A 14,303-nucleotide genomic window follows, 5' to 3' on the forward strand; every position below is an offset into this window, starting at 1 on the left:
TCCACCTTACTTTGTACTAATTTATTGTGTGCCATTACTATCAAGAAGTCCATTTGTTGAAAGTAATTAAGACAGGAAATAAAATTTTGGGCTTTGTTGCAAGGGGCTAGAATTTTCCAGCCCAAAGAGCTTTGAAAGTGAAATCAGTGAAAGTAATTAAAGAGAAGCTGAGAGATTTTTGAAATATCAAGGATTTCAGGGCTATGTGGAGCTGGTATGGATTGTGCATCGCCTGCTTTAGGACACTTTTTGTTTTTCAACTGTTGTCTAACAATATCTTGGGAAATCTGTGATGTGGAGGTGCTGCTGTTGGACTGGGATGGACAAAGTAAAAAAAAAGTCACACAACACCAGGTTATAGTCCAACAGATTTATTTGGAAGTACTAGCTTTCACACACTGCTCTTTCATCAGGTAACTAGTGGGGCAGGACCATGAGACAGAATTGATGGCAAAAGATCATAGTGTCATGCAATTAAAACAAGCCTAGCTTGCTCTGTGTTTCAGGTCGATTTGAATGGGTTTGTGATTCATAATGCTTTTGGTTTACAGCAATCTAGATTTGTTCAATATACTGTTTTAATTGCATGACACTGTAATCTTTCACGATAAATTTTGTGTCTTATGATCCTGCCCCACTAGTTACCTGATGAAGGAGCGGTGCTCTGAAAGCTAGTACTTCCAAATAAACCTGTTGGATTATAACCTGGTGTTGTGTGATTTTTAACTGGGAAATCTGGTTATATTGTTAAAAGTTACCAACCTGCCAAATATCAAGACGTAGAATCTCATCTTTATATAACACTGATTCTTGAACTGACAAAAGCAGAAGAAGCTCTAGCTCTCTGAGTTAGAGGTTGATGGTTCAACACTCACTTCAGGGACATGAGAACAACATTTCAGTTGATGCTGGTGTTACACTATTGGAAGTGCCACCTTTTCGATGAGAAGTTAAACCAAGATCCATTTGAGGTGGACGCAAAAAGTCCCACTGCACAACGTGAAGAAGTGTAAAGTGGTTCTCCCTGACATTTTGACCAATATTATTTCTTGAACCAACATCACAATCCAATGATCTGAGTTAATAGGTTACAAACCAGTTTTTGAAAGTGAAACAAAGGCATATAAAGCGGAACCTCGATTATCCAGATGACATGGGCAGTGAGTATTTTGTTCGAATAATTAAATGTTTGGATAATTGAATGCCAGATAACACAGTTTAGCCAGGCATCGGGACCTTGCGATCTTGTTCGGATAACCCAAATTTTAGATAATCGCATTCGGATAATTGAGGTTCCTTTGTATATCCTTTCCTTTGTAGATTCAGTTTAATGACTTCGCTGGTCTTGCTCCTCTCACCCCACACCAGTGCCAGCCCCCTAAGTATAAGTGATCAGAAAATTCATAGCCAACATTTAATTTTCTTTAAGAAAAAATTATCACATTGTAGTTGTGGGACTTCACTGTGCATAAATTGTTTGCTAGGTCTCTGATGTCCAAACAGTGACTATACATCAAAACAATGGTCTATTGACTGGAAAGTGTTTGGGATGAGCTCAGGCCATTGGTGGCTGCTACATGCAGACAAGTTCCTCCTTGCTTTTTTGATGCTACTTACATCACTGTCATTATGTCCTAGTCTAATAAAATGAGGAAATCGCACATTAATGGCTTTAATATAATGTTTGGCAATTAAACTGAGTTGTTCATGCTTGAAATCAATATTTTAAAATAAGAAATTTAATATGGTTGTAATTCAGATTAATAGTTAGTATTCACAGGAGGGTTCGGTCTTTAATGAATTGCCGTTACCATGGGTTGCATTTTGGAGCTATTTGGATCAGACTGAAAGCCCCAGACTCATTTATTAAATTGGATCATCGCTGAACAAAGCCAATGACTCCAGGGAATTACACCAAAGACATAACAGGTTGTGAAAATGAATTTTAAATCTCCCTTGATTGCAGGACACATTGCCATGTGCAAAAGTACTCACTTGGAAACAAAGCTGTCACATAATGGTCTGAGGACCATTCTGTCGCTCATTGTATTCCTGTTAAAAAAAAGGCTGACCAATTTTAGAACAATCAAAATACACACCTACTCAAATCTCAATTGAAAGCAGCTCATTTCCAGCACCGCAGATTAAAGTGAAGTTTAATGCGAGTACTGTGCTGCTACAAATCCCTTCGCTAAAAATAGTCCAGTTGCAGGAAAATGTTAGATGTGTTCCACAAAAGAAAAAGTTATTTCAAAATGCACATAGAACAGATTGTAACTGGGAATTCAGCCTTGCATAGGGAAAAATGAGTTCTAACAAGATATTTTCCCCAGCATGTGGCTTTGCATTAATCGTACTTCTGCTTGGGAGTAAATACGAGAATGACCAGCTTCATGCAAACAGGGCACAAGGATAGCAATCAACAAAATAAAACCTTGCATTTATTTAGCTCCTATCACAGTCACAGGATATTTCAAACGATTCTACAGTCAATGAAGTAATCTTTGATGGAGAATAACATTGTAATGTGGGAAATGCAGCAGCTGATTTGTACACAGCAAAGTCCCACAATTTGATAATCATCAGATAAAGTCATTTATTTTTCTTTGGTAATGCTGGATATATAACAGTCAGAGCATAGGAGATAACTCTTCTGTTCATCACACTGTGCAGGGAATCCATTGCAGTTGCCTGAGAGCCTTAGTTTGATATCTCACCTTAAAGCTAATATCTCTGACTCTGCACTGAGTCCCTGATTTTCATGCGAAGAGTGAATCTCGAATCTACAATCTTCTGACTTAGAAGCAAGAGTACTATAACTAGTCTGCAGTAAAAAAAAGGCAGAGTTCTAACCTCCAAATAATCAAACACTCAATATTATTTTTTTTCAGATAAAGGAGTCTGGCTAAGGCCCAATGAGATTTTACGCCGAGCCTCAGAAAGTTTGCCTCAATAATGAACTATCCTGCTCCAATGGCACACTTCACATCTGATTCTAACACTACCCTAACATTTGCCATTCCTGGAATGGGGATATCTTGCAATTGGCCAGTATCGCTTCCGCCTGTGCCATACTTGGAATCTTGGCACCTTGCTTTGTAGATATGGACCCAGAGGTCTCACTGGTCGGAGTTGTGCAGACGTAGGATTTCCTTCTCACCCAGATCAGTCCTTTGCTCCAGACATGTAAGACAGGGGGAAATTGTCACTCCACTTTTTGGACAAGGACCGGGGAGGACCTGCTGGATGAGATAGTACTCAAGCAAGACCTATTCAACCCCTAGGACCAGACTACAATACTGGACCATACCAACCTGATCCAAGGTTGTCACCCAGATTAGAATAGTCTTAGCTTTCTGGAGGAGAAGCCAACACTGTTGGATTTGGTCAATGCCCTCCACTGCTCCACCATGTAAGTGCCACCACCTTCTCTCCGCTCCCCCACATTCATTCTATCTCTGTCACTGCACCCACTCTCCACCAAGGCCCATGCTTTAACATAGTCACTATTGCCTGCAACGTCTTCCCTCACTTGCTGTCACCCATCCCAATCCCTGCCATCACTAACTCTGGATGCCCTCTGCACTGCCTATTCAATTGCCTTGAACATCTCCAAAACTGCACCAAAATTAAAGGCTGTGCCACACAGCTTCATCTCCCTTTTTCTCATTCCAGGGAGACTTGCAGCTTAACGTACTAGGGTCCAAGTGCTTTAGATGGGTCAAGGGTGGTGGAAAGAGGGGAAGGGGAGTTTCATTTTTGATTAAGGCAAGTATCACAGCAGTAGTCAGAGATGAAGTAACTGAAGGATCCCAATGAGGCTTTGTGGTTGGAGCTAAGAAATAAGAAGGGGATGGTGACGTTATTGGGGTTGTACTATAGGCCCCCAAATAGAGAGGAACAAATATGCAGGTAGTTTGGGCAGATTTGCAGGAGCAATAGGGTCGTCATAGCAGGGGATTTTAATTTTCCTAACATAGACTGGGGCTGCCTGAGCACTAAGGGCTTAGATGGGGTGGAATTTGTTAAGTGCATTCAGGAAAATTTCCTCAAGCAGTACATAGAAGGTCCTACTTGGGAAGGAGCATAACTCGACCTACTCCTGGGAAATGAACTTAGAATCCCTACAGTGTGGAAACAGGCCATTTGGCCCAGCAAGTCCATACTGACTCTCCGAAGAGTAACTCACACAGATCTATCCCCCTGCATTAATATTCTACATTTAATTCAAACTGATAAACCTAACCTACACATCCCTGAACACTTTGGCAAGGTAGCATGACTAATACACCTAATCTGCACATTTTTGGAGTGTGGGAGGAAACCAGAGCACTTGGAGGAAACCCATGAAATAGGGTAGGACAGGTAACAGAGATAACAGTGGGGGAGCACTCTGGGACCAGTGACCATAATTCTATTAATTTTAAAATAGTTATGGAGAAGTACAAAACTGGTCCACAGGTTCAAGTTCTAAATTGGGGCAAGGCGAATGTTGATGGAATTAGTCAGGAGCTTTCGGGGTTGATTAGAGTAGTTTGTTTGCAGGCAAATGGATCTCCAGCAAGTGAGAGACTTTTAAAAGTGAGATAGCTGGAGTACAACGTTTATATGATCCTGTCAGAGTGAAGGGCAAGGTTGGCAGGAATGGGGAACCCTGGATGACAAAAGATATTGAGGCTTTGACCAGAAAAAAAGAAAGAAGCATGACTCTTGTATAGGCAGTTGGGATCAAGGCAATCCCTGGAAATAAGTAGAGGATACAGGAATTTACTGAAGAAGACAATCAGGAGGGCAAAAAGGGGGCTCGAGATAGTCTTGGTTGAGAGGGCTAGGGTGAATCCAAAGAGGTTCTTTAAGTATATTAAAGGAAAAAGAATAACTAGAGAGACAATAAGACCCCTCAAGGGCCACAGTGGACATGTATGGTGTAGAACTGCAGGAGATCGATGAGGTCCTCAACGTATATTTCTCCTCTATGTTTACAGTTGAGAAAGACTTGAAGACTTGGGAACCTGGGGAAGTTAGTGGTGATATCTTGGGGACAGTCCATATCACAGTGGAGGAGGTGTTGAATGTATTAGAATGTATGAAGGTGGATAAATCTCCTGGTCCTGAACAGATATATCCAAGAACACTGCAAGAGGCTAGTGGAGAAATTGCAGAGGCCCTGGCTGATATTTTTTGGATCATGGTTAGTCATGGGTGAGGTCCCAGAAGACTGGAAGGTAAAGAATATTGTGCCATTATTCAAGAAGGGCAGCAAAGAAAAACTTGGGAACTATAGACCAGTAAGTCTAACATCTGTGGTAGGTACATTACTTGAGAAGATTCTGAGATAAGATAAACATGCATTTGGAAAGACAGGGTTGATTAGGAATAGCCAGCGTGGCTTTGTGTGTGGGATATCATGCCACACAAATTTGTTAGAGTTATTTGATGAAGTGACCAGGAAGGTTGATGAGGGCAGGGCAGTAAACTTAGTCAAAACAGATTTCAGTAAGACCTTTGATAAGGTTCCACATGGTAGGCTGCTCTGGAAGGTTAGATCACATGGAATCCACAGGGTGCTGGCAAATTGGATACACGAATTGGCTTGATGGTAGGAAGTAAAGGATAATAGTGGAAGGATGCTTGTTGGACTGGAGATCTGTGACTAGTGGAGTGCCTGAAGGGTCATTGCTGGGCCAATTGCTGGTTGTTATCTATATCAATGATTTGGATAAGAATATTAGTAAGTTTGCATATGACACTAAAATAGGTGGTACTGTGGACAGTGAGGAAGGTTAGCAGAATTTGCAGCAGGACCTTGATCAGTTGAGGAAGTGGGCTAAGAAATGGCAAATGAAGTTTAATATAGGTAAGGGTAATAGCTACATTTTCAAAAGTCAAATCAAGACAGGAGTTTCATGGTCAATGATAGGACCTTAAGGACTGCAATGAACATAGGCACCTTGGGGTTCAGGTGGATGGTTCTCTGAAAGTGGAGTCACAGGTGAAAAGGACAGTGAAGAAGGCTTGGCATACTGGCCTTCATCAGTCAGGACACTGAGTATAAAAGTTGGGAATTTATGTCACAATAATACAGGACGTTGCTGAGGCTGCACTTGGAGTATTGTGTTCATTTTTGGTCACCTTGCTAGAGGAAGGATATTATTAAACTGGAAAGAGTGCAGAAAAGAAATCACAAGGATGTTGCCAGGATTTAAGGGTCTGAATTATAGGGGGATGTTGGACAAGTTAGGACTTTTTTCTTTAAAGCATAGGAGACTGAGGGATGATCCTATAGAATTGCATCAGATCATGAGAGGCACGGATAGGGTAAATGCACTCAGTCTTTTTCCCAGAGTTGGGGAATCGAGGACTAGAGGGCATCAATTTAAGGTTAGAGGGGAAAGAATAAAAGGGAATTTGAGGGACAACTTTTTTAAATAGAGGACGGGACACATGCTGTGGGCGGCACAGTGGCACAGTGGTTAGCATTGCTGCCTCACAGCTCCAGAGACCCGGGTTCAATTCCCGCCTCAGGTGACTGACTGTGTGGAGTATGCGCATTCTCCCCATGTCTGCGTGGGTTTCCTCTGGGTGCTCCGGTTTCCTCCCACAGTCCAAAGATGTGCAGGTCAGGTGAATTGGCCATGCTAAATTGTCCGTAGTGTTAGGTAAGGGGTAAATGTAGGGTTATGGGTGGGTTGCGCTTCGGTGGGTCGGTGTGGACTTGTTGGGCCGAAGGGCCTGTTTCCACACAGTAAAGTAATCTAATCTAAAACATATAGAATGAGTTGCCATTGGAAGTAGTTGAGGCTGGTACATTAACAACACTTAAAAGGCATTTAAACAGATACATGGATAGGAACGGTTGAGAAGAATATAGACCAAGTGTAGGGAAATGGGGTTAATGTGATGGACATTTTGGTAGGCATGGACCAGTTTGGGCAGAAGGGCCTGTCTCTGTGCTGTAGGACTTGGAGACTCTATGACTCTAATTGCCTACAGTAAGGCATAAAGAGTGAAGGCAATGTGTGCACTGGCCAACATACACTAGTCTTATCCTTAATGAGGAGGGGATCCTGACTCCGGTAGCCTAACCATCTCCAAGCCGTTGGATTAGTTTCACAGTCTGTCCTTGACTTGCTATGCTGGGAACGTGGAAGTGGAGGATTCCTCCTTGCCTTGGCTGAGATCTGCCTGGCTTTGTGTTCACAAGGGGTGACAGATGTAATATGAGGCTACTCTGGCTGACAGGGCAAAGCATTTAACGGCTAGGTAACATTAAAGCTAGATAACATTAAAAATCACACAATACCAGGTTATAGTCCAACAGGTTTAATTGGAAGCACTAGCTTTCAGAGCGCTGCTCCTTCATCAGCTATAGCTTCTAATTAGACTTGTTGGACTATAACCTGGTGTTGTGTCATTTTTAACTTTGTACACCCAAGTCCAACACCGGCATCTCCAAATCATGACTACCATCGACACTAGGTAATGTTGTTTTGCTCATCCAGATAGGCTCAGAATGAGAGAATGCTACAGTAGTGAGCAGAGAGACACCCAAAGATTGACCTAGTTCATGATTTGGGTGCTTGTCCCTGAATGCATAAAGTCCTTGCTGCAGCGTAACAATGATAGTTGTTGGTGCAATCCAGTTGAAGTACAGAAGCATCCTGTAAGTGGATTGAAGACGTGCCATGGAGGTAATTAAATGCTGACACATGTCAGATGCCAATGTATTTGGCTGGTGTGGCTGGTGACGATGAAATTTGCCCTGAGATGTTGGTATCTGCCATCCAACATGGAGGTCCTTTGGCGAACTGAGGTCACTGGGTACCTGCTGTAATTTCTGTGTTGAGAATTCTTGACAACTGGCTTGTTAGCTGAGTTTGGTAAGACAGAAAGCTGAATACTAAAAAGAGGTGAGTTGAAACATTAGTAAGGTGTTTCACCTGCTTTTATCTCTCTTACTACACAACTCACTGCTACTTGGTGAAAAACTTGCCACACCATTTGGTAAAAGCATTAAAGATGAAGTGAGATATTTCAAACATCGAGATGGGCCTTGCTAGACTTCACGCTAGATTCCATCCTAAATGCTCCCATAATCCACATCACCTTGACTCCTATAAGATCCCATCCAGAATCTGTGTTGAGAACGAGTTTTGTGATAACAGAATTGCATTTCAAAGCTGAGAAAGCACGGAAAGATAACACAATAATGTCTGTGATGTTCCTGGAACTTCTTAGAATTCCATCTGTTTTGTTGGATTAAGTCACAGCTTGCCCAATTTCATTGGATCAAGGACAAATCTGCAGGGTAGAAATTATTCAGTCATATTCGTGGAAAGATGCTTAACATGCTAATACAATGTTCCTTTATATCCTATTTAATGAAGGCATTAACCTGTTTAAAATAAATGGTTTAAACTGAAATGGACAGAGACATATCATAAAAAATGCCTTAAGCTTTTGTCTGCAAAGATTTAGCAATGGTAATTTTTAGTCTAATATGTAGCCATTATCCACGCTTCTGAACAACAACAAAAACATAACTGCTGTGGGCAGGATTCATTTATTTTTTTGCTGATGTCTAATTGTGGGGTAGATAAAATTGGCCAGCATTCAAACCACATGCACCTGTGTGGCAAGTGAAACTTTGACCTTAAAATCTGCCAAATGTTTAATCTTTCTTTTGTTATATGCTTGGAGCAGCTGCATCTTCATTCATCTGTAACAATTATATCAGAGACAGAACAAAAAGAAAAGCAGAAAAGAATCAACAATCAGATGGAAAGTTCTGGAAGGACTGCAGTATTATTCATATTTGTTGGTGAGTGAGAACAGTGGGATTGAATTTCTGCAAGTATTTTCCTGATCATCTGCTGTAACTTGACAGAAAATCCATGGGGAAAAGAAAAGAACAGTGAAAAGATGCTAACAGAGTTTAGACCCTTTTTTTCTCCAAGACTCAAATGACCCATTTTATCAAAGATGAAGCAAACAATCAGGAGAATCTTGAACCCGACTGAATCGAAAAATGTGAGGGGTCTCACCAATCAGGAGATTATTTCAAAGAGTTAGGCATAGAAAATCCATTACAACAGGGGTTAGTTAGTTCAGCTGGATGGCTAGTTGCTTTGTATTACAGAGTAATGTTAACAGTGTGGGTTCAATTCCCACATGAGACAAGGTTACCCACGAAGGGCTTACCTCCTGAACCTCACCTGAGGTGGTGTGTTGATGCTCAGCTCAGTCCCCAACAGTCATATATCTCTCTTTAATGAGAGAGCAGCCTATGGTCCGGAAAACTATGGCTACTTTACCTATTATTCCACTGTATGGAAATCATGGGCCATGCATGACCAAACCTTTGATAGACTTTTCCGATGGACTTCCCAAGTAATCAAAAATGTTTTCACTAACACCAAGTTGCAGAACTTGTTGCTAAAAATACTTCAACATTTTATTAAATTTTAGAATTTTTGACTCTTTATAAAATCCTGTCTCTAGACTAATGAAGCGGTCTGTTTATTCCATGGAATGAGATAAGACTTTGCAAAATCTGTCTCCCGCTTTTAAACTTGGAAAGGAAGTCTAATTTTTTCTTTTTTCAATTCAACACATTTAATATATCTAACCATGAGGGAAATATAGAAGCAATAGAAAAATGGAACATTAATATTTAAAGACAAATTTGATTAATAAGATAATCCACATCCTCCTTACGCACATCAGTTTGTTTAATGAAAGTTAGGAAAAAGTGGCTTTCATCTTTCATTGAATATCTATGACCTTGTTCCAAATTTTGCATTCACTGCTGAGCAATGGTCTTTACCATTCCTCATGCTTACAGCTACTCATAAACATGTGTGCTGAAACTGTGGATAGTATCTTAGGAGGTGCACACTTGTAATGTGTATCTTTGTAAATAAATGCTTATTGTTAATGATGTCAGATGTTGTTCAGTGCCCATGAGGACGGCCTCAACCTTGGTCTTGAGTTCATGTCACTCTGCAGGTGACCCCATCACACTATACAGTCTCACACAAACACACTCACACAAATCCTCTCACCGGCATATTCTCTGTCACATTCATGCACACACTGTCTCAGGCACACACACACACACATACTCACATTCTCTCCCTACATCCCCCCAAACATACATTCTCTCAATCTCTCTTCCCCTTACAGACACACTGTGTCACACTCTCCCATACCCCCCCCCACATACACACACTTCTATAGGGTGAATGAGTATTTGCATATTTGTATTTGCAGCTACATTCTATTTTGTTCAAACATCCTACAATCTCTAGGCAACGTGACATTTTATAAATACCTACTTTGGAAATAAAACCAGTCTGACTCAAGGATGGAACACAGACAGACTCTAACCTCACACCATTAATGCATTGTCTGAGCTGAGATATCACCTTTTTTTAAAATATACTGATAAAACCTTAAGTTGCCTCAGGGCAGTGACTTGAAAGAAATTCTGGGATTTCGAAACCTGCATCACCATTCTGTGATTAAAAACTTAACAGGTTTCTCTAATATGCTGCATTAGTTGTATGACACTTTAATCTTTTACTATAAATTCTGTGTCCTATGATTCTGTCCCACTAGCTACCTGATGAAGGAGCAGTGCTCTGAAAGCTAGTGCTTCCAAATAAACCTGCTGGACTATAACCTGGTATCATGATTTTTCAATGTTGTCCATCCCAGTCCAACACCAGCACCTCCACATCATTGTTATTACTGGACAGGTCAAAGCCCAGACAGAAATCTGGCTTGATAGATCATATTTATATTTGTTTTGGTTTTAGCAAAGTGATCACTGGCTAGCATATAAACATGCAATGCTGTACATTTTGCATTAATAACAAGAATGAAATTAAAATCTAATAATATAAACAATCTGCTTATAATATATGTTCAAAGATTTTTTTCAAACACACAGTGGAAATATAGAATCATAGAATTGCTACAGTGTGGAAGCGGGCCATTCAGGCTATCGAGTCCATACCACCCCTCTGAAAAGCATCCTATCCAGACCCAACCCCCTACCCTATCCCTGAAACTCTGCATTTCCCATGACTAATCCACCTAACCTGCAATTCCCATTAATCTCAAAATGCCCCTTTATAAATTGAAAATAATAAAAACAACATTCCTATAATACCCCAAACACCCCCTGGTACAGTTCCCAAACCACCATTAGTACAATTCCCATTCTAGCCTTCCTATAACTAATGTTTTGGTAGGTGTAATTCATTTGCGTCTTTGATGTTGAACCTGGAACTGTTGATAGCTTCTTCCTGGATCTATCATATCCTTGATCTTTAAAGTGCTGAGGTTTACCTCTTTGGTGTTTTACCCCAACAACTCTGGTCTGGGACTGACTCTTCACTCAAAAGTAATTCAATTCCCTGCTATTCTTTCCCTTCTAATGATCACTTTTCTACATTGCCATCCTGTCTTAAGGACTTCACAAGGCTGTTCCATTCAAAGCCAAAAGTTTTGGCCAGTTAGCACAGGTGTTGGTCAGTTAGCTCAGCTGGTTAGAATGTGGTGCTAATAATACCTAGGTCGTGGGTTCAATCCCCACACTGACCAAGTGTAGGGCTGAGATGTGCCAGCCAGCGCAGTTTGCAGTGCTGTGTCAGAGTTGGTGATTGCTTGGGTGGCACAGTGATTAGCACTGCTGCTTGACAACGCCAGAGACCTGGATTCAATTTCTGCCTCAGGCAGCTGTCTGTGTTGAGTTTGCACATTCTCCCTGTGTCTGTGTGGGTTTCCTCCGGGTGCTCTGGTTTCCTCCCAGAGTCCAAAGATGTGCAGATCAAGTGAATTGGCCATGCTAAATTGCCCATAGCATTAGGTGCGTTAGTCAGGGGTAAATGTAGGGGTAGGGGTAAGGGAATGGGTCTGAGTGGGTTGCTGTTCGGAGGGCCGATGTGGACTTGGTGGGCTGAAGGGTCTGTTTCCACACTGTAGGGAATCTAATCTAAAAGTGAAACCAAAAGTCTCTTGGTTATGGTTATTTCCCTTCCCCATAAAATCAATCAAGTTCTAGAATAGACTAACAAACCTTGAGATTTTATTATTTATCATGTTAAGGTGCAAACAAATTCTGAAATGATTAGCAGTGGTGGAGGCTGGTACAATTACAACATTTAAGAGGCATTTGGATGGATATATGAATAGGAAGGGTTTGGAGGGATATGGGCTGGGTGCTGGCAGGTGGTACTGGATTGGGTTGGGATATCTGGTCGGCATGGACGGGTTGGACCGAAGGGTCTGTTTCCATGCTGTACATCTCTATGATTCTATGACTCAGAGTCCATTTGTGCACAAAACTCACCAATTCTAAAGCTAGGCCATAAAATCTCTTTTCAAAAATCAATCACTTCATTAATGGCAAAGTATACAAGCTAATTATTAACTTCAGACCCACAGAAATCCCATGTTAATAGGACAGGAACCAGGAACCTGAAGAAGGGCTTATGCCCGAAACGTCGATTCTCCTGTTCCCTAGATGCTGCCTGACCTGCTGCGCTTTTCCAGCAACACATTTCCAGCAGGAACCAGGAACCCAAATGCACTATAAAAATAAATCCCACAGTTTACACCATGTTATAAATGCTTGTAAAACTCAATCTTTCTGAAATATAATAAGTCATTTGGTAGTAGAGAACTTGAAAGATGTTGAATGCAGTATGTATTTTGGTTTCCTTTGAGTTGGTATTCTTGTGAATTGTCCTGATGAGTGTAAAATGAAAATCTTCAACAAAATGTGCTTCTTTTCAGCATTTTAGCAATATTTAAATTATTATCCCTTTATAAATTAAAATGGAGTTTACAAGTTACATTTATTTGATACATTTGTATAATGGCAATGGCAAGTCTTTGAAATGTATTCTGAAGTGACAAGAAGCAAAAGGCTTTAAAACTTCCTTTGAAAAGTAGTCATTGTACAGCCTCACATCGGTTCACCAGAGATATTCATAGTGTCCATAATAAAGCTTCAGTCCTCTGAACACCTCATAACGTTGTCCAAATAAACAAACAGGAATTGAGAAAACACAACAAATCCTTATTGCAATTTCAAAAATGTCAATCAAAAAAACTAGCATTTTCCTTCAAGCTAAGTTAATATTGTCTACAAGATTGTTAAATTAGCATTTTCATTTCCATTGAGTCAGCTTCAGGAGAATTCCAAAGATGTCATAATCTTGTCAAGGCTGTTTGGTTCTGTACAAAATGACATTGGGAGAGGAGACATGGAGGATACATGGATGCGTATTGATGGTAAGGGAGAGTTTGTGGGAGGAGCTTTGGGGTTGGAGGGGGTATATACTTGCGATCAGTTAATGGAGATATTAATGCAGATGAATGAGGCAGGGTTGGCTGTGCAGGGTGAGAGAGCACGGGAGCTAGACAACCATGTACAGAGTTGGGACAACGCCCCGACACACTGAGGTGGCTCTTTTAACCAGACAAACCTGGTCACCACCATGCCTCTGTTGTTATTTCAATCCTTCTTTGAGAGGGATCATTCCTGACTCCACCTCATAGGGATCACAATCTCATGAGAGCTCCCCAACTTTCAGAAATTTGGAATGTGACGCCAGGAAATGGTCCCTCTTGTTGTTGCCAGATTTAAGAGGAAATATTTCTCTCAAAATCATCCAGGGTATGCCAGGTGTATTCCCAAAAAAGTTTTGTATAATGATAGAGAAAGTTCCCTATTCTTGTGCTCCAATCCTATTATATTAGTATTCTGCATTAGGATTGGCCAACTATTTAGGGCTTTTGCCCGAAACGTCGATTTTACTGCTTCTCGGATGCTGCCTGAACTGCTGTGCTTTTCCAGCACCACTCTAGACTCTAGTTTCCAGCATCTGCAGTCATTGTTTTTACCAGCTATTTAGGGAAAACATGTGCATGACATGCCTGGCCTTTAAAAGGAAGAATTTCTAGTCCCAGGACAATTCACTAGCAGTAGGATATTTGAGGCTGCAACAATCCCAGAATTAAAGAGAGGGTTGAGAAGATTGTTCCTCTTTTTCTTTCATTCCTGTGTGGAAAGCCAGCAATGCAATCTCCAGGACTGCAGTGAGGTCATCTCTCCCAAGGAGGGAGGGTCAACATTGTTTTCTGAACTAGGTAGGCAGGAGTGGAAGTGGTGGAGGGCAACAGGAAGTGTGACCTCTTCAAGAAAGCATGACTAGCATTTATTTAGTTTCTTTCATGACAACAAGAAACAGCAAAGCAGTTGACAACCAATGAAGCACTCTTGCTGCAGA

At 41.0% G+C, this 14,303-nt stretch overlaps 1 non-coding gene across 1 annotated transcript; it reads left to right on the forward strand.

Moving 5' to 3' along the window:
• The first annotated feature begins 11,536 nt into the window (after nucleotides 1–11,536).
• trnai-aau lies at nucleotides 11,537–11,610 on the forward strand. The gene has a single exon. It is a non-coding gene; the product is annotated as a tRNA-Ile (tRNA).
• The last annotated feature ends 2,693 nt before the right edge of the window (nucleotides 11,611–14,303 follow it).

Source organism: Chiloscyllium plagiosum, chromosome 27 (assembly GCF_004010195.1).
Source record: "Chiloscyllium plagiosum isolate BGI_BamShark_2017 chromosome 27, ASM401019v2, whole genome shotgun sequence".
Taxonomy (NCBI): Eukaryota; Metazoa; Chordata; class Chondrichthyes; order Orectolobiformes; family Hemiscylliidae; genus Chiloscyllium; species Chiloscyllium plagiosum.